Genomic DNA, 26,988 nt, shown 5'->3' on the forward strand with positions numbered 1-26,988 from the left:
ACACAATTCAGAAATGCATATAGAAAGGACACACAAGGAGATAGACCAACTCAGTAACTTAGTGACGCCCACACAACCTGACACTGCCTTGTAGACACTACCGCAAAATACTAGATAGCCATGAGGGAAGAAGGTAGGGGGGTCGGAGGTGAATGGCTGATATGTTATCACAGTTTGCAACAGATGTCAAGTTTGGCTGACAGTGGAGATGTACCCTTTATATTTTTTTCTGTATGGTTTTTATTAATCCTCGTCTTTATATTGTGTTATGCACAAAAGCAATGTTTACTTAACACATTTACTGCTTTGCTCGAGAAACTGGTAAATAAAGATTTTTAAAAAGTAGTACATGTAGAAGCAAAAAAAAAAAAAATGAATGTGGATTCAAGCCACATTGAAACCCTGAGACAGTCAATGTCTAAGTGGTCGACAATTCACTCCACATGATAAACAATGGCTCTCTGAGTCCTTGTTTTCTAAACCTATGAGCGCTCTTTGACAATGTTGACCATAATAATGCACTAGTCTACACCCTCTACATCTGCATAGACTTCAAAAGACACATAGCACATAGGTTAAAGTCCTACCTAATGAACTGAGCCTTTTTGTGATAGGTGATGTCACCAGGATCAGCAGGCAACCTCCACTGTGGTCCCAATGAAGATGCTTTATTGCAACTCCAAGTCAGAAGTGCGCTTAATGCATTTGTCACCGGCTTAAAGGGGCGCAGCTAGAGACAGTATCAATACAGTCTACTTATCAACAGAGAGCATATTGAAGGACAAAATCATGGGCAAAAGCAAAGGCTAAAAGGAAACACCACAAGAGCTTCTTTGGCATCGTCAATGTGTTCCCAAAGAGGTGTGGGAAGAACCAATTTTAATATTAATGTAATAGTGCAGCATTGTATGCTACTTGCTTATCATTATTTATCTCATGGCAGCAAGGCTCACAGTGGAATAAAAAGGTCTCTATATGAATCAAGCTGACAAGCAGTCTAAGTGTTTGATTACTGGGCTTGGCAAGGTTAGGGAGCTTCAAAAAAATAATATAGGTTAATGCAGCAAAGGGTGTGCTTGTTGGGCAGACCCCCCCGTCAACTTTCCTTTGGAGTAATCAGTCTCTCAGTAGCCTGCCTCCATCTTTGGTTGGGGAAATCATGAGGGTCCAAGGATGTTTGTGAACCTCATTTGTGTTCAAGATTGTTTATTCAGTGGCCTCCCTCAAGTCGCATGGTGAGTCAGCAAGCGGCCATCAGGCTCTCCCTAGCATATCTGGTCTCCATGGGCTCACTTTGAACTTCCACACATGCAAGATCAGTGGCACAGCTTCAACAGAGCATTCTCGCTTTGTACTAGCCACGAGGGAGTGGGGAGTCTGCAGTTCAACACTTTCGATACAACACAAAGAAACAAGAATCTCACCACAAAATAATATCAATATACTCCAGGGCAGCTCTAGCAGTGGTGGCTCCTCCGCTAAGGCGGAGGAGCGTCGCCTCACTGCTTTTATGCAGTGTCACTAAAGGAAAAATAAAATGATCATACCTCTAAATTATTATCATTTTATTTTTTCCTTGTTACGGCAACTTTGCTGGCAGGACTGGGTGGGGTTGCTCTGCTGACAGAGCAGGGGAGGGGAGAAGTGGTTTGCACTCTCTAAAGTGCGCATGAATGTTTGTATGGCCTTCTGGGACCGGCCAAACATTCATGCGCACTTTGCATGTCCTCCATACAGGCTGAATTACAGCCTGCATGGAGAACATGCCCAGTCTCCCATTCTCTGGCTGAGCGCCGATCCACGTTGCTCAGACCAATCAGAACGCTGCATTGCAGCGTTGTGATTGGCTATCGAGAGGCTGGGAGCTGGGTGCATTCTGCTTCCTGCCCTGGAAGAGGGTAAGAGGACCGAGCGGAATCGGCGGCGACGGCGGGCGGCAGACAGGTAAGTGTGTATTTTTTTTATTTCATTCACCCCTCCTCCTGGGCCCTGCAACCCGCCCCCCTACCGCCTTCAAAAACCAGCCACCACTGAGCTCTAGTTTATATCCACAAACCCAAGCAGTTGGACATCCCTTCACTGTCAATCACAGTGAATGCATCTGATATAGCTCCCTTCCCTGAATCCATGCAGCAGCAGAGGGGTAGAAAGAGTTGAGGATAGAGTTGTCCTTGGTGGATATCACTCATCATCCATCTTGCAAACTTGTTTCTTACGCTATTCTTGCAAACTCTGGGGCATATTTAGAAGCCCCTAATGCCACAGGAACGTCACTTTTAGTGACTTTCTTGTGGAGATAAGGGCTTCGCCTTATTTACAAGGCAGCGTTAAGCTACTTAACAGGGCTTAAGGCCACCTTGTAAATAAGGCCCCCTTTCACGCTATACTTTGCGTGAAAGGGGTGGGTCCAATGCAACACCCCTTGATTTTGACGCTGCCCCCAATTTACAAGGGTGGCAAAAATTAAGACCAGGGAAAACCTGGTCTTAACATGGCGAAACGGGGAGAAATGCTTTATTTCTCCTCGTTTTTGCTGTTTCTATGTGTGCTGCATTGTGCACCACACCTGGAAACAGCAAAACACCATGAATGATTGTTTATGTGCAGGACGTTGTCCCCTATTGCACATAAACAATCTTTGAAAGAATGACGATTTGCAACTTCTATGTGTGCTGCACAAAGCAGCACACATAGAAGTGGCAAATCACCATTATTGATTGTTTATGTGCAGGAAGGAACACCTTCCTGCACATAAACAATCAGTGCAAGGGTGCCTACGTTGGAGCTACACTGCTGAATTCAGCGCCAGCGCTAGGGGAAACACAGGGGTGCACCGCATTCTTGTAAATACAGCGCATCCCTATGTTTTCAGAATGGAGACGTGTGGCGTTAGCAATGTTTGCTTAACACTCCGCTTCGCCATTCTGTTGTATATATGCCCCTCTATTTTTATGCGGATGATGCCAAAGGACATTAATTCCCATGTGGAGTTCAGTGTCAGTTCCTGGTAACCTAATGATAGGTACACCAGTAGTACTTGCGGAGTCTTTACTATACACATCTGTTCTAAAATTCACAAAGGGTTTATGCCTGTGATGACTGTGCATAATGTTTACAAACATAACATTCATAAAAAATAAATATAAATCAACATGTTGGGGGCCACCGACAGTCCTAAGTCTCTGGGCATAATTTCCACAGGGGTCTCAGTAGGGAACGTTCCTATGTGTCGCCATGTACGGTAAAAACAAAAAGCAGAATCAGCTGCCACCAGCCAGGGCTTTTGCATGGGGTGAAAGGGGCTGGCTCCTTGAGATTACAAGTTTGTGTGGAGACATATAAAGATCATCCCCATTGCCACAGAGAAGAACCACAGTGTTCTTGAGAAGCACAAGATTTGCAGTTTGAGGTATCCGTGGGCCTAAGATGTCCCAACACACTCGAGAAAAAAATTGAAAATCCAGGGGAACATCAAGGGACAAAGAAAAATGGCCTGGACTTTCATCCCTACAGGTTGAAGAGGAGAAAGTGCGTGTGTGTTGGGAACATGTGCATTGTTTATGGGGTCATGTGATGGTTGGGATGGGGTGCGGTTTGTAGACACGTTTCAACCTTCGTTTAACATCAGTTTTCTCTCTACTTACATAGGAACTATTACCAGCTCAAACCTATGTGTCCTTCAAAAAACACAGTATTGCTGAACATACAGTAATAAGTAAACTTCAAACAGATTCCGAAAAGTGGATTCTGCAACAGACCTCTCCACACACATGCAAAGAGCTACAGAAAGATAAGAATTAAACATTTTTTGGCTTAGCATTGTTTGACTAGCGGGGGCTGCAGCTCAGTAGACGGGGCGCCAGAGATCAGGAATCAATATTCACCGTGACGTATCAGCACGAGAAAGGACTGTTTACTTAAAAGCTCCGAAGCCCATAAAGGGAGAGGAAGGAGGTCAACCGACGACAGAAGGTTCTGCCGTCGACGTGTGGTGGCGCGGCTGCGTCACCGTGACTGGAGCGAGGCGAGAGATGCCGAGCACCGTTCAAAGCCACGTCACACCCTCGACCAGGATATGGACCCTCCGGGCCACTGTTCTGAAACTGTAATGCGAGGCCACAGAGAACGCAGCGTGTGTCCGAAACTGTGAGTATTGCAGGCCTAAAGGTTATTTACCTGCATGGGCCTAAACAGAACTGTGAAAAGTAACATAATGGCGTCGGCATTTTTTAATTCTTAGAAATGCAACATCATAAGTTTAAGAAAGCGGCTTACTTAAAGCAACGTGCAGAGATGATTCAGCACTTTTAATCGTTCTGCGAGGGTCAGTTAAGGATCCAGGGATGCTGGTACGAGAGTAATGGTAGGTGGAGGTGTTTGGGATTTTTATAGCGCACAAGGAATCCTCAAATTACTTCTCAGCGCTGCATTCTGTGACCCATTAATGTCATGCTTTGATCAGGGTAACAAGCCAAAGATGTGCACGGTTGCATTGATCAATATGACATACAAGAGGTACTGTTGTAAACTCAGACAGTAAAAACCCTCCAAGTGTGATGAGTGGAGACTTGGACCTTATAGCAACTTCTAATGATCACCCATTCTATATATGTTGGTCTGTTTTATCTCATGGTATTTAGATTTCCAATTGTGTCGCTTGGCACCTGCTAGCCTTCCCATTGCTACACGTTTATATGTTCGTTGGTGTGCCTGTCATTCAGGAAATCACAAATTCCGAAATCAAAACTTGAATCAAACTTTCTGCTGACCTTTTGTTGACCTGACTCCATTTTACTTTGGAGTTCGATGTCAGGTAATTTGGAGTCATCTTGTCCTCCATTTGATGACTGTGTTGTTTATGGCTGATGACTTATCTGGCTCCTTCATATTGGTTTGCTGAATGCCATTGGCCCCCATCCACAGGTTTGAAAATCCGAGTGCTAGGCTAAGCCTCGTGAAAAAGCCTCCCATGCAAAAAAGCATTTTTAGTGCTCAGCCTTCCAGTTTAGAAATTTACGTTATAAAAATTATTTAATAAATAAAAGCGGGTTTAGTATCTGCAAGTTGGTTTTTGTTTTGCGTTGGTGCCATGGCATAAATTAATATCATTCTAGAGCCACAACATGTTTGGATACTGTTCTGTATTCATCTATTAAACTTGGTGCAGGTGTCTCATTTGAGGCTAAGATGATGCGGTAGACACCATCTTCATCAAGGAAGGTATTAGAGTGATCCACGGTTTATCAAAATGTTGGCGCTTCTGGCAATAACCGTTACACATTACCATATCAGATTGAGCTTAGATTTCAAAGTTGGTTTGTTATAACCAACTCCTACCTTATCTCCTGACGTTTGGCGACATCTTACCACCAGTCTTACTAAGGTATTTGAAGATGTTTGAGAACCCAAAGAGCTTCCTTCATTCAGGTAATTTTTCCATCCTGTACCATTTTCCGTCTCTAACACTAAAGGTTGTTAACTCTAGCCTTATAGGCATGCTTACCTGTGTGCCTTCTGACCTTTTTATTAAAGGAATTTAATCCGGTGATCCCACAGCAAATAACCTGTCAAGCTCACACTAGAAGAACATGTTACATAACAGGCAGTGTAACTAGGCACAGTGCAGAACATTACAATTCATGAACTTTGCAAAAGTTGTTCATGTTGTCTAATTTTGCTCGGTGGTAAGAAAGGAGCGTATGCTGGGTTTTTTCCCCACCAAAAACCTCATGATCCTGCCTTTTTCACCTACTTTTATTAACTTTACCAAATTAGTAAAGTTTGTAAAATTTGGGAAGGTTTTAGAAAAACTTCATAAAGTGAAGAAAACCAATAATTATTATCAACATGCACAGATGCTGAGCAGAGCGTCGAGAGGTGCTTGAGATGTAGTTACCTCGGTTTTTTAATTGATATATGAAAAAGATCTGTTTTTCATCACTCAGGCCCTCATCCTGAGAGTTGTGGAACTCCTAATGTGCTAACACTGCACCCATGAATTGCGCTACCACCTGATGAGGTAATTCTTTGTTGGGGTTTTACCACACCTTTCCATGTTATCACCCTGTGGAATGGGCAATTAGCAAGGGAATTGCTGTTTCTGCACTGATTTCAAGGAAATGCCTGATTTCTGGGCTTTTAATGCCTGATTTGGATTTCGGGGGTCGGGCTACTTCGATGCAGACGTGACGGATATCCCTTCCTCCGTATTACAAGTGCCATAGAATATAAAGCTATAAAATGCAGTTTCTGACGGATATCCCTTCCTCCGTATTACTAGTGCCATAGACTATAATTCACTTGTAACATGCTGGACAAAATATCTGTTGCATTTCTGACGGATATCCTGTCTGCCGGAATGTAAATCAGGCCCTTATTCAGCTAAGTTAACAAGGTGATAGTCCTCTAAATTATACTAGGTGAATATATCCTCGGAAAGCCCCAAAGAGGCAATAGTATTGAACGCACAAATTCAATACTATAAATATTACTTCTGTGCAGTCCAGTAAGAAGTTCCTAGACTGAAAATGTTATTCAAATGTGAATTAAAGTGCCTGATTGATTCCCCCCCAAACAGTTAGCGCTATCGCAGTATATAGATTCAGGACACAAATAATACACTTGATCAGAGGTTTTCACTGAATACAACCCAGCTACATATGCAGTAACATATGTAAGTAAAAGTCAGAAAATGAAAGCATAAGAAATATGTTTGAAGTTCAAAAAGTTCACATTTCTTTTGTATCTCAAAAAGGGGCACAAAATACAATGCCAGTCCTATTTTTCACTAACCCTTAGTAATAGATTTTTTTGTGCTTGTCATTTGATTGGTGTAAATGTCGTTTCTGCACTTGTAAGGTGTGCAAATGCTGGTGAAAATTGCACTTTTACATTGCAGGATATTTAACTTGGAAATGTTATAGTGAAATCGCATCAGCACTAGTGCAATCTGTAACACCACCCTATATGCAAAATAAGCAGGAAAACTGGACTTGGTAAAGAAGCCGTCACGAGAAGAGACATATTGGCAGGGTAATTAAAAATGCAAAAATGTACTAGGCACTATCAGGAAACAATAGCTATCTCTAAGAAGCAACTTTAATCACCTTGAATTTTTCCATGGCAGATCCGTACGTATCCATAACCCAAAAAATACCATAAAAATAATTTCTAGCTGGTAGATGGAGTTTCCACCTGCTGTGAGAATTACAGTGAATTTAAGTTAGACTTACATTTGTTAGAGCGCCGCGAGATGTGGATGAAAAATGAATATGCTGTATTCCATCCTGACAAACCGGTCCTGACGACTCAACTGACAAAATAGAAATTTGTAATTGCCTTGCAAACCTTGACTGAATCAACCTGACTAATGTGCAAAATAGATTTGTCTGCGTCTGTTTATATAGCCAGAGGAGAGCTCACGCTTTCCCTAATATTTTTGTTTTTTATTCTTCCTTTCTCTTTTTTATTATCTTCCTAATTTGTCTCCCTGGCTGGTTTCACAGTAAAGCTATCTGCAAAACATATTGTTACCAACATTTTAAAATATGCATAGAGTAGCCTTAGGCTCCGCCCCCAGAACAGTACTTCTCACTAAGTGCGCTTGAAAGGTTAGATATATAATATATCCTTGTACCTTTGATTGCTATGTTTTTGGGGATATTTTACATCTAAAGACTACACTCAACCTTCATACATTCAATGTTTAGGCCATGCAATTTTTTTCTTTACCCAATTCAAACTTGGTTTTATTGTCATTTTTTTCAATATCGTCCCAAATATGGCCACCTACTTTTTTTTTTATTATGTATGTTTTTTTCAGTTCTTGCTAGCTTTTCCCCATTGCCAGAAGGACTTTTATTACCTGGTGGCTGCTCTTCATTGCCATTTGGCCCTAGAATTTTTTTTACTTTCAGCTCCCGGCAGCTTTTCCTTACTGCTGTGGAGGGAAGTATTTTTTTAAATTAATTTAAGCACCCTGCACCTACCAATCCCTGCTGCGTGAATGGGTGTTTACTTCACTATTTTAAGTGAGTGGCAAGGACGTCTTTAATATATTACAGTGTTTGTTTCTAACCCGTAGAAACACATGTACAACAACAATGATGCTATCTGATCTTTGTTTCAATTAGAAACAAAAGCAGGAATATATTGAACACTCTCTTGACTTTTTTTAGTCCTGTTTTTGTTTGTATGTGTGAAGAAAATCTAAGGGCAATTTTAATTTGCTATGGTACTTCACTTCATTGAAAGTAGTAGCAACGAAAGTAGGACAATAATGTTTTCTTGACATATGGATTACAATTTATAATTTTTTATCCAGAGATTTCGGCTGTTGGAAGCAGCTGGAATTTCTCGCAGAAATAAAGGTGGAAAGCAAGCAGACATTGTTGCTGAAAACAGATTCCTGCATGTTATTCCTCAAAACCTCAGAATAGGGGGTATTTCTGCCTTTTCCCAGGAGGTATCAATGCATCTGGTATTTGTATCTCTAGGTGGGGAGGTATACCAGGCCGAATTCTTCCTGATTTGTATTTCCACTCTTAGTATCAAAAAAATGATGTATTAATTGTGCAACTGTCAATTTACCTAGTACTTTCACATTCTCGAAGGATGTAGGTACAACAAGGAAAAGAAGAGGAGAAAAGAGGTTAAGATGAATTTGCCCGTTAACAACCACAAATCAGCAGTTGTTTCTACCAGTGGAAAATCTGTCAGTTTAGGGTTAGGCCTATGCATAACAATAAATGATTTTCATAGATATGGGTGAAAAGACCTCAGAATTTTTGTGAGCCCCCTTATAAATAGTACATTTAGGAAAATCATGGGTGTAAACCAACTACTTTCAAAATGACCGAATGCGTTATGACTGCATTGTAATTAGGCAGACGAGGAGCCATCTGATATTTGTGGAAATAGCACATTTTAACCAGAGAAGTTCTTGTTTTACCAAATTTGTGTGACAGCTAATCATCTTCAATAACTAATTCTCAACTTTTGATTTCAGTGGCATATTTCATACTGGATGTCTTGATCGTGAACTGATTCACCAAGCTCCCGTGACGCCGAGTGAAGAGAGGAGATCAAAGCAAGTAACCTTTGTCCACATCCACATCCAAGAGGCTTAATTTTCTAAATGATATGGAAAGGACTTTGGGAGGTATGTGTCCTTTGCTACCTCTCCCCAAAAAGATCGGTCAACGTCTACTTGACCCTGCTTGAGAAGCTGGTCTCATGCTTTCAGACACTTCACAGGAAGAGCCTAGAATGGAAACATGCATATACTTGATGACATGGACATATGATGCATTACCAAGACATCCAAATACCTAACCAAAACAAGCATTGGTAAAGTCAATACATTTGACACTTAACTAAAGCATTACACAGGAACACATACAGACACCCATGCACACATACACAGATAACCATGAAAAAGAACCCATTGACCCATATGCACAGATGCACCCAAAAATCAAACATATATAGTCACCCCTTCATATAGAGAAAAAGTAGATACAGGCAGGGGTAGCCTCTGCTACTATTGAACCCGCAGCCTGTTAGTTGCAACGCCCAAGTGGTGCATTTCCTCGTTTTTACATATGATTTACCAGTTTGTGGTTTTTGGATAATTCAGGGAGAGGATGATCTGTGAATGTTTAACAGATATGCGGGATTCTTGTACTTCATTATTATACATTATTGAAAGTTGTGAGCCTGGGGTTGTGAGATATATTTGAATGATGTTTGTCTGGGACTATTAACCATCTTGGAGAGAAACCGGTCTGTGATTGGTGACCATGCCAACGCCATTTACTTGGCAAGATAATTCTCAGTGATGCAACACATTCCTCAAGCTCACAGATCTAAAACTAAAGTTGGAAACTATACCTGTCCCCTCATGCATACACCAAAGCCGCAGTCACTTAGTTGGCACCAGAATACCCTCTAACCAGACCACTCATTGAAAGCTACCACACAGTGGGCATCCCTTAACGATCATCGAATGAGAGACAGCACAACAACTTGGCTTCCATCTTCAGGCACAACATGTGATTTGCGAGGACTGTACCCACTCATGCACACTGAGCTCACACATTGGCTCCATAATAAGCAAACACAAGCCATCACTAAGCATTGCTAAGAATAGATCTCTCTAAACACAAACCTTAAAGAAAGATGCCTGACTACTGTGACTCCTCCCATTCAGAAAGTTCAGATCAGTGTGGAAAAACAGTCCCAGACAGCCTACAGCACAACTGAGGCATATAAAAGTCCGAAATGTGGAATACAAAAGCAGAAAATGTAACACATACACATGGACCAAAGATAGACATGTGCCTTGAAGACATAGAGGCATACATGTGTACAGACAACACACAGACCAAACATAAAAAACAGAAAATATATCATAATAAACAGAATATAAAAAAGCAATGGATAACTGAGTGTTTACCCTTGAGGATTAATGGATGATGTGAGTGCCTACTTGTACACAATAATAAGGGGGGGGGGTGGAAGGATAAATAGATGTATGAATGAATTTATATAAAAAAAATTGACTTGCTATTTATAAGGTTGATAATGTGATTAATTTGACATCGAGAAGGAAAGACTACACAGAAATTTTCAAAAACTTATGAATTCTTAGTAAAAACACAAATCTGACAAGATATGGTTGCAGTATTTTACTTACCAATACAGGTAGCATGATGTTCCCTACAACACAATCACAAGCACAATGCTGCCTTGATTATCCCACAAGAGTGTTTTGCTCTGTATACACTAATCTGACCTAGACGCTCAGTTCTAGCTTCATCATCTTGCATAATTGGATGATAAAACGATTAGCTCTGAGCAGCAAACATTGGTAAAGCCAACAGGTCTCACATTATAAGGCTGGGGTAAGTCTATTGGCCTGGGAAAAATAGTTAAAAATAAATATAAAAACTCAAAATGGACAGCGATGGATCCAGAAATGTTTTGTCTTTATGAAAGAAAAAACTCCAAAAGGCCACCAGTGCGTCATGATGCGAGCACATGCATGGGTGACTATTTTGAACCAAGTTTTCTGAAAAACAAAATTCCAAGATGGTCGTCAGTGAGTATGCATGTGTTGTAATACTATGCTACGTGTGTTCATGTTATAATACACCGGCTTTTTAAAAAGTTTAATTTACCATTTCAAGATGGCAGACAAATATTTTTGAATGGTAAATTAAATTACAAAACAGGAATCACAGTTACACAAACATAAAGGATTGAGCGGCCTGGTAGCAGCGTGCAGCCGCCGCACCCTTCCCTAAAAAAAAAAATAATGCTTTTGTTTCTGAAGAAAATAAGAAGTGGAAAGGAAAAGGGTGGGGTAACAACAGAGAGGATGTGGGAAATGGGTGACAAAAAGCAGTAGAAGGTTGGAAATGGGTGGCAGATCAAGAAATGATGGAGAGGATGAAAAGCAATGGATGATCTGTTGGAGGAATGAAAAGTGGTGGAATAGCAAGAAGGGCTGTGAGAACAGGAGAGGAAGTGGGAGAAAGCAACAGTCATGGGGAGCAATGGTGAGGATCTCTGGGTAGAAGATGAAAAGCAGCAATTAGTAGGGAGAGATGGCAGAGCAACAGAGAAACCTGTGGGGAATATAATGCTATGGAAGAGCGGGGAGGGTTAGCATAGCAGAGGAGGAACTGGTGGGGATGAGTGGAAATCAGTGGAGAAGAGAGTAGTAGGAGAGAAATGGAGTTAGTGGGGAGGAAAGCAACATGCCTAGCAGAAAGAGTTCACAAAAATAATAAAGAAAACAGGCATTCAGAGAGAGAGGAAGAAATGTATGCACTCCCACGAAGTAAAGAAGAAACATCATTCTACACATCCTATTAGAAACACTGTAAAACAACTATGCTCCAGAGGAGGGACAAACACAAAAAAAGGACGGAAAGCCATCGAATAAAAAAGAGAGGAAGTAAGATTGACAGGAAAGCCAGCCAGTGATATGCAGTGGGCTGACATAAAGCTGTGGTACTGTACACAACAGGTATTTGAAAAACAGACTGCTAAACTGACTTTAGGTGGAACCAAAGATAGTATATTACTCATGGAGAATAACATTAGTATTACTAGTAAAGGAGTAGGCCTAGCTTTTCATAAAACTCTTAGTTTGGTCTGGAGTAAAGTTCACTGAATCACAAGAAATTGAATATGAGTGAAACGTACCTACACACAAAACATGGTGTCAGTCTTATAAGCTGTGGGACACTCACAATGCACGATAGTTTTTTTCACCTACCTGGTTCTCTTTTGATATCTCTACTTCTATGTTGGTAGTAGGAGTCCTAATGATGATTTTCATGGAGTTCAGTGGAAGGTGGCAGTGTGTTTTGAGTTTCCGCGATATTTGCATCATTCTGTTGGTAACTGCCACAAGTGTACATTGCGCTACATTGGCGAACTACTGTCGACCACTTGCTTTACAACCTACTTATATTGGCACCAAGTTACTTTGGGGTTTATCAAGCACGGATTTGTTCCATGCTGCCCATCCCACTTACAGAGGGAAGTATTTATTTTTTTATAAAAAACGTTTTTTAGTCCTCATATTAACGTCAATTGCATAACTCCAAACCTTGGACTTTCCATCTGAGACCAAAATGCAAATAAGGAATAGGATTATAGGATCTTCGTGCACCTAGTTGTTTTCCCAGTGTTCACAAGAGGAGTTTGTATAATCATGGACAGCCTCTTCCCCGGCGCAGAGCCCAGGTTTAATGCCGGGATCCGCCATCTTTTGGGTCAAATACAAGCAATAATGCTTAGCATGTCATCAACCATTAAACCATATGACTTGCTACCTTCCGATCCACAGAATCGTTATTGTTATAGCATAATTCGACATTAAACCTTTTTTGGCTATCCAGGAATTACTTTGCTGATGAGTCTGTGGTTTTTATTGCAGACATGGTTCTGATCCACTTTTCTGGAGTAGTGCGCTCATAGATTTGGCGGGACTGTGGCTCATTTATGTTACGGTGTCAGCTTAGTGAGCTTCTACAGGATCTAACTGGAAGGCTGTAAGAAGTTGCTTGGATATTTCTAGGTCGACATGTGTGCCCATTGCGTGAAGACTGCATACATGTGGTAGACAGCTGATGGTACCCATTGTGTTTGGGTTTCTTAATAAAAGTCAATTAATTGCATGTGTGGGAAACTTTGTGTATATGTTTAGAGTTATGTCTGGATGTGCCTTACTGTCATAGGATATATTATGGTGTGCCTTGGTGGACGGTGATGTTGTGACGGTAAGTATGTTGGTTCCCAAGCATATGGGTCTGCACTGTTATGTTTGAGTAGAATTGCTTTAGTTGCTAGCTCAGAGATACTCAACTACATAGAGAATAGTCAACCATTTGCAAACCAGTGTTGGCCTACAATGAAGGTTCAGTTCCAACTCTAAGTGTTAGGCTCCACCCCCTTTTTAACGGAACAAAACCAGGTGCAGGTAAATTTTTGCATAATTGATTAAAGTGTATCCCCTTTGACTCAGGAAACTCAGGAACTTGAGACCAGAGTTTGTGCCATTGTAGAGCAAGGACAACAATAAGCAAATCAGTCCTGCACCACCCAAAACAGAAAACCCAGTCCGACCCTAGTGTTGAGATCCACTCTATAAGGAGCGGCCTGTGCAGGTAAGAGCGGTGTGGCGGGGTGGGGGTGGAGTCGACAGACGACATCGAGGGAAAATTTAATTTAAAAAAAAGAAAATCACTTCCCTTGCGCCCGCCGCATCACCTTTTTTAAAATTTGATTTTCCCTCGTCATCGTCTGTCGACTCCCCCACCACCCCGCCCCACTGCTCTTACCTGCACGGGCGGCTCCAGCACTCTGTATGAGATAACAACCAAACCGAGACTTGTTCCAGCTTTATTCAGCCTCATCAGGGATGTGGAAAGGGAACCAGGTAAGGGAACACTAGCACCATTTGGTGTTATTCAAATAGAAAGCAAAGCATCAATGAATTAAAAGCTTGAATCATTTCTACATCGAAATACCTTGGACAGAACTCTTTCCAGTTCTTCTGTGTCATCATAACCAAGTACCAACCATATGCGAATCAGCCTTGGCTGCTGTTTATAAAATGACAGATCAACCTGAAGTGCTTATCCACCAGCTTCACATTTCATTCACTATGAACAGAAAAATAAGCAAACTCAGGCAGGTTTCACTATTATTCTGTGCAGTGTGAGCCCTAGTAGCACAGCGAGCTGGGAAGCTTTGGGATATAAGGTTCTGGCAGTAGAGACAGGGATCAAATATGTGTAAACCAATATTAGCACCTGCAGAAAAGCTTGAAATGATAGACCATATAACCACTGAATTAGACCACCAGCAAGCTCCATTATGTTTCCTTATTATGGAGCTCATAATAAGCTGAGAACAGCAAGCTATATACCCAAGTCTGGATGTACCCATGCCACATAGGGCGACTTGCTAGCAAAAACATCATGCATTGACATACTTTAATCAATTCTAACCACTGGTAATTACTCTAGCCAGAATTCCATTCCATCGTTTTTAATCTCTCCCATCAAGCAAATTGATTTTGGGTACAGCCAAATAATTGCGTGTCCCAAAAGGCAAGTCCCATAAATGCTTATGGCCATGCAGACATCAGCCAAAGAGCAAACACCATTGTGCCACAATACAAATACGAAATAACAGCACAATAGTTTAAACAGCAAGCACATGACAACATTGGATAGTGACAGGAAATTAGCTGAAACTTGTGCTTCTGTAAGGCATTGCTTTCCAGGCACTGGAGAACTGATATCTTTCTGTTTTGCCTTTGTTCATTACAGGTTACGGCTGTAAATGTGATGTCCGCCACACAGAGTCAATACTGGATTTGGAATAATACACGTTATTCTCTGCAACATGCCATTATCCTCTTTGCTGCCAGAGCTGTGGAGTGTGACAATGGTGTTTGTATTTAATGTATCAAACGCCATCCTCACACTAAATAGCTAATGCTAGACATCCCATCTGTTACAGCTGGAAGAGCACGCGGCATTATGCATGCAGCATAATATTTCGTCCGCTGGAACGGGGAAGCGGGCCGGTCTGGACATCACCACCCTCTGGATCTTCAGGCGTCCACACATCCAGATGCTGGCAGGCAATGCCTTCTGACTGCTCAGCCAAGTACTATCACATTGGATCGACTTTTGGGTCTAAATGAAATGTTTATGCTAAAGCTTCCGTAGCTACAAGAGGGTCATCGCTAGGTGAGGCTTCCAGGATATCCTGCTAAGATATCCATGCATTAGATCTAAATGCAAGCCATTTACATAGTGGGTTATGCTAAAAATCTGGTACGGATCTGGCTCCCCTAAACCTATGTTAGAAACAACTAAGACACATTTTGCTTCCTATTTCTGTTTGAGTCCTGGAGCAAGAATTCTGTCTTTTTAGGTGGTATCTTTACATCACTTTCATTTGTGCTGTGCACCCAGAGGTGCTGGGACAATTTTCACAGTGGGGGTGCTGCAATTCATGTTATGTGTGATTGAAGTCATGGGGATTGTGAAAAATCCAAGTGTCGCACAAAAACACAAATGTGTCACGCCCATTCAGCCGGAGAGTGGTAAGAGTGTGGAGTGCGGCCAATGGTGCATTTTAGAGAACACTATCACAAATATATCATAAATATATTACTAAAGCATGGCGTGGCAGCGCACCATCATTTACAGCACATTTTCTGTTGAAGTTGCCTCTATATGATCATTTGTGGATATCGTGTTTCCGCGAATATTTCTCATTTGCGCATCACAAAGTAAAGTGTCTTATTTGTTTTGATCACACTTTAGAATTAAAAACAAAAGCGCATCTTTTGTTTTTTTTCTAATTGCTGGTATATTTAAAAAAATGTATCTATTTCATATAGAGGCATTTAAATATTGTTGTGTTAAATATAAAATAAAATGGCATCCTGTAACCTTTCCTTTCATTTCCTAAGCCCCAGCAAGATTTTCACCTAGGTGACTTTTACAAAATCTTCTCACTTTACATTCAGAAAGATAAAAGTAAATAACATTTTTTTTAAAAACAGCAATTTGTCAGAAGATATAACCTGGCATTTGTCTTTGAATGCCCTGTAAATGTGAAAAGATAAACACAAAACTTAAAGGCAACTTTATTGCTCATTCAACTTCTGAATTCCAGCATTGTTTTTTTGGGGGTGCTGCACTCTCCCCCGCACCCCTACTTCCATCGCCTATCTGTCTACCCATATTCTATTGAAAGTATTTGTGTCTAATTTGGTGTATTTCCGCATCAATATTATCATATCATCTGCATTCAGCCATCTTTAAATGAAGGCTTTAGGTCATGCCATCAGGCAATACCTTCTTGTGTAATCAGTTTCAATTTGCTATGAGAAAAGCTGACTTATTCATGCAGTATGCTCGCTCGGCTGCCTGCTGCAGCTAATTCAGTTACACCATAAAAAGAAGCAGGCAGCATCTGAAAATCCATCATACAGTGCTTCAGTTCAAAATCATCAATTTAAAAAAAGAGATCTCTACCTCTTGCAAGCTCCGGGGAACCTCATAAGCAAAACCTACACGCAAGCACCCCCACAGATCAAAGGCGGCGGTGAAGCATCCGCCTCACCCCAGGAGAAGAGGTAAATGGGCTGTGCGCACACACTGTCCTACCCAGATGATTTGTACAGCATTATTATGCCTATCAGGAGGAAAATAAGATCACAGGCTGATGGTTTAATTAAAAGCACTAAACAATTCAGTGGATTTGTTTTATGAAACAGAAGTGTAGGCATACCACTACCGGGTTGGCAGCTTCCACGCGTTGCATTGGATTGGGTTGTTTGATGGCATTGGACGGTTTGCAAATATGTGAGTATATTCCTTACTATTGCTAATGGGTGGGCTATCACAGTGCAGGGTGCTAACTCTGGAACAGCCTTCATACCTAATCAGCATCGAGGAAGCACATAAAACATTCCTACTGACTACACAACCATGACAAGTAGTCCTAGTGGCCTAACAAGGAACAGTATATAATTAATAACATTGCAACATGACCAGAGGTAAAACTGAAGATTCTCCATTTGGTGTGTGTGCAATAGAAAAATACATTCAAATATTTTAATAAGGATTATTTGCTTTTCTGGAAACTCATTTGCAGAATGCGATTAAGGCCCTCATTATGATGGCAGCCGGGACCACCGCCGACCGTTGGTGGCGGTCTGTCCGCTATCCAGGGCATCAGACCAACTGCTGCATTACGTTGAAGCTGGTCGAACCGCAGATGTCGGTGGTAGGACCACTGCCTCCGACACGATTCAAGATCCCGTCTGGGCGACGGTGGGACTCCTGTCCCTACAATGGAGGCGGTGACTGCGCAGACACCTCCATAGGGGTTAGGATGTCCCTTTCCGACTGCCTTTTCATGGCGGTCCCACTTCTGTGAAAAAGGCAGACAGAAATGGACTTTGGGGGCCCAAAGCAGGGCCCCCTTAGTAGAGGCCCCCTGTGGGCCACTACTAAGGGGCCTAGGTGGACATTTAGTGCCGCCCCACACATCCATGCACCCTGTGCCAGACACCACATAGTGCCTGACACAGGATGCATGGATGTGCACAAAATGACTTTTTTAACTGCTGCTTGTGCTGCGGACCTTTGCGGAAGCCGCAGCACAAGCTGTAGTACAAAAAGGCACTTTCCGACCACCTGCATGGCAGTCTGATCATAATGGGGCAGGTGGACCCGCTGACTCATTGTCAGACCGTCACCTGCCGATACAATGGCGGTCGGCGGTACTACTGACAGCCATCGTAATAAGGGCCTAAGTGTTTTGCGAACTTAAAGACACAGTGAATATGCATGTAGGTGTGTCAACATCCATTATTACATTGCACCAGATTCATAAAAGCTTTTTTTATGCGAGTAGTTGCATCTTATTTAAGACGTAGATTTAAGTTATGAATTAATTTTTAGGATTAAGACCAGGCTTTATATATGATAGATTTGATCTCAAAAAGTGTTTTGTGACTCAGATGCATGCAGGATTTAAGTGGAACTGTTGATGCAACAGTCATATCTTGCACAGACCCAGCAGTGTGATTGAGTCTGACCATCTTCAGGGATGATGGATATTGGAATGCGTGGGTGACATTCCTTCAACAGGCATATTTTGCATATGAAACTCGGTGCTGCATTATTATTTCAGAGTCTGCTACGGTAAGCAGGAACACAGAACATCTTCAGGAGAAACCTCCGCCCTTTATTGCAGCCGCCCACCAGGACATCTCCTGCCTTACTCTAGGCCCAGTCCAGGAGTAAGGCAGGAGATTTTGACAAATGCTCAAAATATAAGCCAACATTTCTTTGCTTCCAAAGCGATATTACTGTCCATATCGTACATCATAACAGATAAATTATTTCTTTGAAATATACACCTCATACACATAGGATCACTTACTGCATCCCATGCAATATGTGATTGCCTTCCATGTACCTGCCCTCAGTATCCTTGCCTGGCCCAGTACAGAGTTGTCTCTCAGTTCCTCACTCACCCCAGCACAAATTTCTCCAGGTCCCACTCAGACTTTTTACCCAGACTGTGCACCTCTCTTTCAACTAGATGGAGTGAAGAGTATACCAGAACCTTCTCCTATGCCTTGCACAGCTGGTAAAAATAACAGAACATCAAGGTCTAGAATTACTAACATATTGCATCTGGGTTGTGTCACCTTTGCATAGCTTTGCGTGGCTGTGTAAAAAAAAAAGGTAATAGCACCGCCTTGTGTTAATTTGCTGCCGGTAGGCCTTCGATGGGTGGTGCTTGGGTGTTCACTTTGCATAGCTTTGCGTGGCTGTGTAAAAAAATAACAAAAGGTAATAGCACATAGCACTGCCTGGTGTTAACTTGCATCAGGTAGGCATTCAATGGTTACACCCATGCACCCATCCATGTATTTTTACACAAACCCATATTTTCAAAGGCTTGTAAACATGGGTTTACACTAAAATGGTGTGCCTACCTGAGGCTGGCGTAACGAGAAATAGTTTCCTTGTTACTTCATCTTTACATGTGTGCTGCACTAAGCAGCACACATGTAAAGAGGAAACAGTCTCAAAGGATGGCTTTTGTGCAGGAAGGATTCCTTCCTGCACAAAAACTAACCAGACCACAACGCAGGCACCCTTGTGTCATGACGCAAGGGAACCTGTGTTAGTGCTAGGTAGCCAGAAGTAGGCCAGTGCTAGGATAGTGCAGAACTGTACCATGTCTTTGAAAATATGGTGCTATTCTTGTCTCGCCATTTCACGCAATGCAGTCCAGCAACTTCAGTTGCTGAGCTGTGTTGCGTGAAATGTTAGTAAATGTGCCCCCTGAATTTCTAGTGGCTGAACGGAAAGTGATGGGCCCTGCTGCAAAATGAGGCAAGGGGACTCTAAAATGTAACACAGGCCAGCTCTCTTACAAATATGTAGAGAACCTGGACCAGGTGGAAACCCAGCATCTTAACAGCCACCCCAGTCAGTTCCTTTTTGCCTCAATACATTTTCTTCCAGCACATCCACACTCCCCGGAGGCTTTTTTGTCTCCACCCTTACTCACCCACCCTTCAAGAGAGACATTGGAGTAATGGCGGGTCAAGTGGGAGAAGTGAAGAAGAATGCCTGCCACTATTGCTAGCTGAGGGTCACTAGGCCATCTAATAATTACTTTCTACCACTCCCCATGCATCTAGTCTCATGACCGCCTTCCAGAACAAGAACCGCTGCAGCAAATCAAACGGAGAAGATGGATGGGAGTCAGCAGCTCTTGCACCCCAGCTACGCTGGTGACGAGTGAAGCAGGAGGACACGCGCCAGCATCTGGGCTGTGCCCTCTGCAAAGTGATATTTACTCTTTGCCAATCTTTTGGCTCAGCCTTTGCTCAGCGGCATAACAATAGCCCCTGCAGCTCCTGTGGTGCTCCAGGGACCCCCCACTGGCACTGTGCACGGGCAGCAGGCTCTGGCCTGAGAGCTCATGACTAGGACTGGAGTGTGGGGACCCTCTCCATCTACTGAGCAGGGGGCTTCCTCAAGTTTTGTTACACAACTGCCCTGGCTGCCTACATGATCATAGATTCCTGTGTGAAAAACCATGTTTTAGGGCTCTACTCTAATGTTTTGCTTTCTACAAAATCTCCTTTATGTGTATCTTAGCAATTCTTTTGTGATTAAGTCATTTGAACTTTACGATTTATGTTGTGTTTTGTTGCAAGTGATACTCTCACCTTTATTCAGGTCTATACATTTGTTATAAAATTATTATTAGTAAACATATTCACTAAATGTGAATACTTTTCTCCTATTGTTGGCTGCAGATCCATGTTAATTCATTTTTAGAGACCTCAAGCATAAAACAGACATGAGAAGAGTGTGCCTCCCACACTAGAGCCCTTTGTAAAAGTACACATTGCACGTGTAACTGCTTGATCTGAATGTAAGGAGGATTGGTTAGTTTCCAAAACTGTACAGAAGAATGCACCAGATTTCGGTCACCTCTACACTGAAGGAGCAATCACCTGATTTCATACCATTGAACTCTGAAACTATGTGGCTTAATCACAAACTGCATGGTGAAGTATGTTTTATAGTACGTGAATTGTACTACAGACAAACTACAAAATGCTATTCACAAGCCTATGTGAGGAGTATACGCCTCCACCTTGTCTATCTTTTTCTGTACGGACATCTCGGCCCGACTGCGGACCACAAATGTAAGTCTTCTTTTTACTAAATGCGAAAGGGGCCTGGGGAGAGGCTGGAAAATGGGAAATTCTTACTGCTAACGGGAATGGGAATAGGGAGGAGTAAGGAGTGGTTAAGGGAGGGTTAGGGAGAGGTTTAGGGAGGAACGCGTACTCGCCCACAAAAGCCAGTTGCTTATTCACAAAGTGCTCTTAAAAAAATACTACAGCTAAAAAGGGACCCAAAACAGTGGTAAATAACTTCAGCTCAGAGCTGACGTAAGTCAAGCACCACGAATGGCCAACCGCAGGTACCGCAACACCCTTCTCTAGAAATTAATAGAGTTAGGGACTTAAAATAAAACTCCCAAAGGAAATAATGATAAATTAAATTACATTTATTTAAAATAGTTAAACATAAAGATAGTACTAGTTATATTTAATTATGAATTATTTTACTAACCCTTTTTGCTTTTTAAAATAATGTAACAGTTGTATGAAAATTTAATTAATTTATGTTTAATTAATTTCGTATATCACTCAATAATTCATTAATGCCTGACATTTTTTGAAATGATTTAAAATGTAGAAGTAAAGACAAAATGGCACAGCACTATTAACTAAATTCTAAATACACCTATAATGTAAATATATATTCAAATAAACCAGAAATATGTTTCTCAAGTTTAAATTTCAAAAATGAATTTTAACTTGGGGACATTTTTTATTGTGCATTTATGATTATAAAACATGATGTATATAATTAATTAAATGTAATTATATTCTGATTAACTTTCAAATACAAACAGGTATTAACAGATTTTATAATTAAATAAAAATTTTATATAATATTTTTTTAATTACATTTTATGTATTTATATTTTTAATAATTTGAAATAATGTAATTTATGTTAAAATTATTTCCTATGGGGATTACATTTCCTATTGGGTTTATATGTCTGTTTTTATCATTATCTGGGGGGGAGGGGGTCATGCAGTACCAGGGGTTTGTCATGTGGGGTGCTAGACTTTTGCTGTTTTTTGTTGTGTTAAGTTACACTTTTAAATTTGGTTCCACCCCCTTTTTCATGGGGTGGAGATGTATAAGTCTATACCTTTTGAGTATCTTTACACCTGGGTTTTGGGAATAGCCAAACTTAATAAAGATGCTCAAAAGTGTATACATGTTACATGTAAAACTACATGTATAGATGTCTCACAAGTATAACTTACCTTTGTGGATAGCCCGATATATATTCAACAGATGTGCATCAGGGCACATATCAAAGTGGTTTTGTGGTTATAAAAGAAGGACCAGTGGTGTGGTAGGCCTAAATGAAAATGCCCAGACTCAAATGAAAGTGATTAGACAGCCTATGCTAACTCAGACTTAGACAAACATGCAAAACGTGCACAGCCTGCAAAATAAGCACAGCTCTGACTTCTTTATATGCTGCGTGTGTCAAATGGGATTTTTAGGTGCATGGGCCCAGCGCCATACTTATCTAAACCCATCCTTCAACCAGTCAAGGCCCCTTTGGACCCGGCTCCTCGTCTGAGGCTCCCCTCCTCGCTGCTTCTGCTCGCTTTCCTCCTCTATCTTCTTTCTCTCCTCAGCCTCTTACTACCTCAATGTCTCACCTCTCCCTTGTCTGCCTTATCTCCTCCTTTTTCATCTTCTTTGTGACAATTCCATATTTCTCTGTTTCACTTTTTGTTATTTTTCACCCCCATTAGTAGCCTCTTCGTGCCACTTTCATACTCTTCTCTCTCACACACTTTTTTGTTCCTTTTCTCATGAATTTTTAGCCTCTTTGTGTCACTTTCATAACTCTGTATCACACTTTTTGGCACTTTTTCCTCCTCCATTCTTAGCCTCTTTGTGCTACTTTCCTCTCTCCTCCTCACCCGCTCTTTTCAGCCTTGTTTGCCGTTCTCACCATCACATCTGTTTTTTGTTTTTGTGTCCTTTCTCCCCTTCGTGGCTGCCTAACACACCCCACAACCCCCTCCTATACCTGTGACATCCCAGCTGTGATGCTTCCAGTGACATAGTAACTGGAAGCATACTACATAGAGGGATTCTAGAATAGTAGTGGCAGGCCAGTCGGAGGGGATCTACTGCGATGAGGAGATGTTCATGCCTGCTCCCGAATAAAGGCTTTACTATACAACTTTATGGTGTTAACTATCTTCATTACAGTTGACGACGAGGATGTTGAGCATACGGAGCAAGCAGAGTAAAGCTTTCATCTATGGAATATTGATGATCTTATACAACTTCATGAAAAACTGATATGAATCGACTTAAAGAAAAACTATTCTAACTAACAAAGTATCAGGAGGCCGCTCCCTACCTGCTCTCCAGCTGTGTCTCCTTTCCACCTCTTCTTCCAGCGACCCTGTCCATCGTCCTCTACACTCCTCCCCCCTCTCTGGACCTACTTAATAATGGCTACAGTGCGACCCCAATGAGCAGGTACTTAGGCTCAGCCTTATACTTACCTGGAACAATCCTCTGAACAGTGAAGGCCCTTTCGGACCTGGCTCCTCGCCTGAGGCTCCCCACCTCTCCTCTGCTGCTGTCTCTCCTCCTCTGTCTTTTTTCTCTCCTGTGTCTCTGCCCTCTTCTTAATCTCCCATGTCTCCATGTTGCGCCTTATCTACTCCGCTTCTAGCCTCTTTGTGCCACTTTCATACTTTTCTTTCTCACTTTCTTAGCTTCTTTATGCCTCTTTACTTTCTTATCCTCACCTCCACTTTTCAACCTTTTTTGCTGCTTGCACTGCCATGCCCGTCTTCTTCTTTCATGCTCTTTCATCCCTTGTGATTGCCTCATGCCCCTTGCACCACCTCCCCGAGTCTTCCCATGCTCCTTATCTGCTGTCCTGCCATGTCTACTTCTGACCACTTCTTCCTGTGCCAGCTAGACCCACCCACTGCCCCCCTTCACTTCCCCTCCCCATCCCTGGATCTACTTAATGGCAGGTATGGTACGATTGTGCAGCGGGTGTGCCAAAGGCAATCCCGTCTGTGCCCGTTCATGCCTGGACCTCGCTCAGCACGACAAACTCTGGTCCGATCAGGCCCCCCTCCCCGCCACACTGCAGCAATACTCTGCTCGCTCGACCCAGGTCACTGCTCCATTTTCTGCTGCCATACTGCCATCACACACCATGGTAGGATCCTTCGCCTACTGCTTCACCTGCAGCAACACACCCACACATGTCCCCCACGCTCTAACAACTTCACCTCCCAGTGGGGCTAGCATCACACAACACACCAAACCAGCACCACAACAACCACTCGCATTCATGCTTCTCAACACTCGCTCTCTCCGCAAATCGCCCACAAATTCTGGGATCTCCTCAGCAACAGTGTACCAGACCTCCTCTTCCTTACAGAAACCTAGCTCAACACCTCGTAATAACCCAACATAGATGTGCTTATCCGAACAGACTACAAGATGGCAGGACGGAATCGCCTTCACAAGCCAGGAGGAGGACTTGCAATCATCCACAAGACAGCATCAAGTGCTCCATTTCCAGGGACATTAACACCCCCCTCAGGAAACAAAAATCAGACCAACATTTCTGAACATCTTCCTACACTTTCACCAACCCTCCAGACACCTATGCTTAGCCACACACTCACTCACAGACACCCCCTCATCCACAAAAGCATAAAGGCAGGTCAAGCATACTCCTACATGGCACCCTAGATCAGAAACAACCTTCGTCAATCCATCAGGTCTTCTCCTCAATTCTTAAACTCTGCAAGAAGCTGAAAAGCTGACTCTTTGAATAATACTGTGGAGTTTGACATCCCACACCCTTCATCTTATGCCTACATGCCTGCTCCAGCATCTGGTTACCTTTATGGGTGGTTAGTTGCTCCATACAAATCTACATAACACAACATATCATATACAGTGTTTCCATAGTCCTGACAAGAAGCAAAACATATTTTTTCTTACCCATGGTGGGGAGAGAGAAAGCTAAAGCAGGTGTGTTTAAGCAATTTCCACTGGTTGCTTGTGACTGATTTAATATGGGCATCAAGTAATAGATCAGTGTCAGTAAGCATCTTAAAATTCACATGATCACAGGGTCAGGCTTAGAGTACGATCCCTTGGAGGGGTCCCAAGGAACCAGACTATTGGACTTGCTGGGATTCTGCAGGAGGAAAGTTTCAGACATCCACCACTTGGCAAGACTGATAGACTGGTACTTGATAGAAGCTATGTAGTCATCCATGCTAGTTTTGGCTTACGAGTATCTGGGTGCTGGTGACCTACATAAAAACTTTGCATAATATGCAAGCATAGTAAGAAGTTGCAGGAAATAATTAAACAGGAGGGGGAGCCGCCAAGCCTTGTGGCCCACCTCATTGGATCATTTTTAATGACGATTGGATAGATGCATGAGACACTAACTCTGATATACCTGAAATTATATTGTTAATTTAAGGGCAGGGAACTGACCTCAGGAATTGAGGGACATTGCTACAAAAGTGGATGTTTGGGCAGCAGAGAGATCTGATCAAATCAGTGCACTGTCATCCTTTTTGATTTTCAGATCTTCAGGAGCGAAGAAAACCACACTTTCTAGACGTATCCCAAATTAAACCTGTGTCTGAAAGGAATTGAGAATATGAAAATGTACAAAAGACCTCACTCAAAGACCTAATCTTGGATATTTTGCACTAATACATTTTATATAGAGCTTTGCTTTTCGGTAGAGACGTGCCTACTGCATCTTCAGCTCTTGCACCATCTCCATATCAAGCACATAGATAGTGAACAGTTTATGAATCTATGGATTTCAGACGGAACATAACTGAGCCAAATCATAAAAGATCCAAGAGGAAATTCCAAAATTCTGTCTCCATGAGAGAGACAAATTCTTTAAGAACAGGTTTAGCAAAGATCAACTTTGGAAGTTTGGAATATTGGTTATCGTGTGTAGCTAAGCTCTCTTTGTTAATAACTGAGTGGATTTTGTGAGCTTTCACGTTAAGAACATTGGTAATGTCTTCGCGCAGCATTCTGGATGGAGTGGTGGGTTTTCAAAAGATGCTTAGGAGGGTGCAATTTTCTAAATGACCTTTAACAGTTCTTTAGACTGTGTGCGAGGAACAATTCACTCCATTAAATATATTCTTGCGCTATTTAATCATATTGTTTATGATAAGCTCAACAATATTATAAATAGGCTTCTCTGGTCTCAATGTCAAAATTAATTGTTTAAATATTGTATGATCTTGAAGTTTTCTTATAGTACGTTCTGGGTGAAATACATACGTTTTTTGGTGTTGGGAGAACACTTGCTTAAGTTAGACTATGGCACCTTTAACTTTTTCCAGGTCTGTGTTAAATTTGGTGAAAACATCTTCTATGTCTCTCTGAGCAAATTGCTAAGAACTGTTGACTTTCTTGAGGAACAATGAAGGCTGGAGAATCCTGGAGTGGAAGTGGCATGCATGTGGCAAAAGTGTGCTAGCGCGAAAGAGTGATAGGAAAATGGTCTGTCGATAACATTGGTATACAGCTATGACACTGGTGATAGATCACGATATGGGATGAAACATGACCCATCCCACTGGTACTAGATCATACAAGCAGTGAAAAGTTACGTGTCCATAATCAGTTAAGAAATATCATGCGATTAAAAGAGAAGGTCAAAACCATATAAATATTTATATATTCCCTTATAAAAAACATATGGTAGGAACTGGTGATGTAAGAGGAGATCAGAATAATAAACACAATTAATGAATCTTTGTCCTATTTATGTGATGGGCGGTTAGTTGTTTACTGCTGAAGTGTTATTGCGTGTATTGACACTTCCCCACCACTGAGTGTGTTGGCATGGGCCTGCCAAAGGGTTTTAAAGCCTCAAGAACAGCCATCATCAAGACTAGGGCGATAGGCCATTTTTAGACCTGAATTAGTAATGAATATAAAATAGAACCCTTTGTACAGGATACGTGTATGTAGGTCTACTTGGAATAGGTATTGATTGCCATCATTTGCTGTTTTACTTTGTGATGATGGAGGATGCTTTCGGCGAAGTATTAGATGCACTCAACCCTCAAGGCAGATATTGATTGGAGTATTAAAGCATATTAAGTGAAACACTGAAATGAAACTTAGCCAAAGAACTCTGTCTTAGATGCTAGTGCATTTAGGCGAGGAGACCAGGGGTTGCTCAACTGTTCCTGGAGGC

General features: G+C 41.8%; 1 long non-coding RNA gene across 1 annotated transcript; it reads left to right on the forward strand.

Moving 5' to 3' along the window:
- The first annotated feature begins 3,942 nt into the window (after window positions 1-3,942).
- LOC146864004 (uncharacterized) lies at window positions 3,943-10,437 on the forward strand. Its single transcript, XR_014969988.1, has 2 exons — window positions 3,943-4,146; window positions 9,008-10,437. It is a non-coding gene; the product is annotated as an uncharacterized LOC146864004 (long non-coding RNA).
- The last annotated feature ends 16,551 nt before the right edge of the window (window positions 10,438-26,988 follow it).

Source organism: Triturus cristatus, chromosome 2_1, assembly GCF_964204655.1.
Source record: "Triturus cristatus chromosome 2_1, aTriCri1.1, whole genome shotgun sequence".
In the NCBI taxonomy this organism is placed as follows: Eukaryota; Metazoa; Chordata; class Amphibia; order Caudata; family Salamandridae; genus Triturus; species Triturus cristatus.